Below are 4,043 nucleotides of genomic sequence, written 5' to 3' on the forward strand. Positions count from 1 at the left end.
TCCAACTGACCATGGCTAATGCTCCAGACAGGAACTGGACAAGCCCCTTGACTGATTGCAGGAGCACTCTGATTGATTGTGATCCCCTCTTGGCCTCACCAAGAGCTGCTCCCCTTTGACTGACAGGCACATGCTGTATATTTGCTGGTACAAGCTGCTGGTATGACTTTGATGCAGCCAGCGTCATTCAGCAACATGTTGTTCCCTTTGACTGTTCAGTGATCCCCACTATGTCAAGTTGCCTCCCTCTCCATCTGCACTAGAAAAGCAATGCAAGACAAAACAATCTAGCAGCCTGCAACTGAGCATTGAAGATCCTGGGTGTACAAAGCACTGTGAGCCACACAAAGTCAGGCAGCTTATATGTCAATGCTGACATCAGCCAGGCTATGATAAGAAAGCAATGTGAAATGGACAGAGGCTAGCAGCTCCAAGTGAGTGTAAAGTGAGTAAGCACTGAGGAATGATGCTAAGAGCTTTTAGAGACATCCTCTGTCGTTGCAGGACATGTATATATGTCTGTGTCCCTAAACACCAAAGTAAAGTGTTGAAGGGCTGAAGTGGTGTGAGAGTTGGTCCACTATTTTAAAAAGTATGGAGGAATAAAAGAGAATTATAGGCCAGTTGGCCTAATAAAAGCCATGTGTAAAACGCCAGAGACTATCATAAAGGACAAAATAACAGGACATTTAGAGAACAATAACAGGATTAGAAAAAGTCAACATGCAGTTAAGAAAGGGAAATTATGTTTTACAAAATTCCTGAAGTGTTTTGCAGATGTAACTGGGAGAATTGATGAGGAGAGCCAGTAGATGTGATATATTTGGGTTTTAAGAAAGCCTTTAGTAACGCCCATATAGGAGGTATGTGTACAAAATTAAAGCACACGGGATTTGGGGTAATATTGTGGTAAGGATTGGTTAGTAGGCAGGAAACAGAGTGCAGGGATAAATGGGACTCCCTAGGAGTAGGAGGTAACGACTAATGGGTACCGTAGCGATCAATACTTGTGATCTAATTTTGCTAAATATTAACAACAATTTGGACAAGGGAATCAAATGAAATATTTCCAAGCTTGTTGATGACATAAAACTAATAGGAATTGTGAGTGGTGAGGGGAAAGTAAAAAGGTTCCAATGTGACTCAGACAAGTTGATTAAATGGGATAATACGTGGCAGATGCAGGCTGACACAGATAGGTGTGAAGTTCTCCATCTTGACAGGGAAACAAGAAATGCAGAGTATTATTTAAATAGTGATAGATGGAAACCATTGATGCAGACAGAGACACAAATGTCCTTGTACACTAGCCACTGAAAACAAACATGCAATCGCAGCAAGTAGTTAGAAAGGTTGGCCTTCATTGTAAGAGAATTTTAGGACAGAAGGAAGCAAGTCTAACTGCAGCTGTGTAGGGCCCAAAGTGGGACCATGTTTGCAGTATTGCACACAGTTTTGGTCTCCTTACAAAAGAAAATATATACTTGCCGTAGCGGGAGTTCAGCGAAACTTCACCAAGCTGATTCCTGTGATGGCTGAAATAACATTATGAAGGCTGGTATCCTGTCACTAAGTCGCCCTTTATTTATAGTTGCACAGTATCTGACACTGACCTAGCTAGGTCAGAGCCAGCTCCTAGACTGCACAGAACCCCTGACACTCCTGTTTATATCTGCTCAGCCAGGGCTCCCTGATTGTATCAGATTAACAGCCTCAATCCGGGAACTCATATTCTATGAGATCCACTTGTCTGACCTCATTCCAATTGCTACGATGGCATGTTGTTTTACAAAGGAAATTGGTTCACCTGGGCCTGTGTTCACTGTAGTTAGAAAAATTAGAGAGGATCTTACTGAAATGTATAAACTTCCGACAGGGCTGGACAGACTGAAAGCAGGGATCATATTCCCCTTGGCTGGGGCATTTAGAATAAGGTGTCAACATCTCATTTTGCTTTAGGGCAGGAGTAATTTATTTACTCAAAGGTTGGAAAAACTGTGGGATTCCCTGCCACATAAGGCAGGGAAGGTCAAGTCACTGAATACATTAAAGAAAGGAATAGATTTCTAAACACTAAAAACATCAATTGGTATATGGAGACAGCAGATTATGTGGTTGAGGTAGAGAATCCTATTGAATGGTGGAGCAGATTTGATGGACCAAATAGACTGCTCTTGCTCCTATTTCATATGCTTCTGTGTTTCTCTGCCAGGGCAAACAATTCGTAAGGTGCACACTCCGATTTACATGTTGGGAATTTGTGCCATTTAGTCTCTTCTGGGAGCAAGAAGAAAGTTGGAAGCAGCAGACAAATAAAGCAATATATGGAATATTAAGAGGCAAAAACACAGAAAGAAGGTGTTCGCTGCTCAGTTGTGAGGTTCTGAAGTTACCACTTAAGGCTTAAGGGGAAAATAGCAAATCGTTTTCTCAACATTAAAATTCTGAATTATCCGTATTTTTTCTAACATATTCTTCATTTGTCACACCATGCCAGGGAGGACGAATCATACCAATTTTCTTCATATCCACCTATCAAACCTTTTCATAAACTTAAACACCTCTATCAGATTATCAGTTAATTTTCTGTTTTCAATGCAAAATATGCTATACAATGCAACTTGCAATTTGTTAAATGGTTGGAATTTAGAGTGGCATTTGGGGGAAGAGCAAGAATTCTCCAAAACAAGTCACATTGACAAGCTTCACAAGACTGAAACTCTTACTTCTCAGTGGCAATGTTTAAATCTATTGCTTCAAAACATCATACAGAAAAATGATGTATTACAATGAATACGTTCTGGCTTATAATTTTGTATCCATTTCGTGGGAATAATCTCTTTGACCAGAGGTACACAAGTTTTAATGTCTATCACTAGATGTGAAAAATATAAGTTGTTTATATTTTGGCTTACTGAAGCTACGACAATAAAAGTTATTTGAAAGGTTATAGAAATGAAATAATATCAAATATACCTTACCAATTCATTCTTTTAAGTTTAGGTTTATTTTAGTCTGTAGATAAGGTCAATCTGATGTTTTTCTATGAAGAAGAAAAAGAGAGAGAAAAAAAGTTTGATTGTTCATTAAAGCAGGAATTGTACTATGAAAGAAATGGCAAAGGATGACAAACTATTTGATCCCTGCCTGCAACATTTCCATTTAACGTTAGTGACATATCAATTCTGGCCTTGCTAACAAACCTGGAAGTTACATAATTACCAGAAATGATAGATATTTTGTTTGGCAAATCCACCACAAAAGTTCAATTTGTTTTCTTAAGAGTTTGGCACTGGCAGGATGAGGAATTGTTTAATAAATGAGGTCTGGGGGTGGGGTAGAAGCGCATGAAAGGAACTATTTTAGCAACTACACCTAAATACAAATTAGATTATTTAGATAAAAAACATAACTTTAAGTGTTATAGATTTTTATACTGATATGATTATGCATATTATTTTAACTCACGGAACATTACAAACTGCAACGCTTCTATGTTCCATGTGAGCAAGATATCATTTGTTCTTTTTGGACTGATGATTTGTTTAACAGGCTAACCAAATATTCAGCCATTTTAGCAGTCTTTCCAGATTGTATCATTATAAACATACATTTTCTGTTCAATAGTTGATTGATGTGTTCTGGCCTAAGCATCATATTTACTTCATCAGTTTTAATAGAAATAAATAGGAAAATTGATTGTATACACTCCTCTTGCTTTGTTTGCTTTTAGAGAAAGTCTGCGTTTAAAGTACTTATTACTTTAAGTGTTTCCAATAAGCAGATGGAATTGGGGAGAACCTAGTCTCCCACCTTGTCCATTTTTTGAATGCAAACTTAACACATTCTTACTCCTGAGCATCTTACCCTTCCAGAGGTCACCAGTGGTTTGATTGCTGATAATAGTCATGTGAGTTTCAGTTTGCATTTATTGTCACATATACCAATATGCAGTGAAGAGTGGGAGATAGTAGGAACTGCAGATGCTGGAGAATCCGAGACAACAAGGTGCAGGGCTGGATGAACACAGCAGGCCAAGCAGC

Source organism: Rhincodon typus, chromosome 5 (genome assembly GCF_021869965.1).
Source record: "Rhincodon typus isolate 14 chromosome 5, sRhiTyp1.1, whole genome shotgun sequence".
Lineage (NCBI taxonomy): Eukaryota > Metazoa > Chordata > Chondrichthyes > Orectolobiformes > Rhincodontidae > Rhincodon > Rhincodon typus.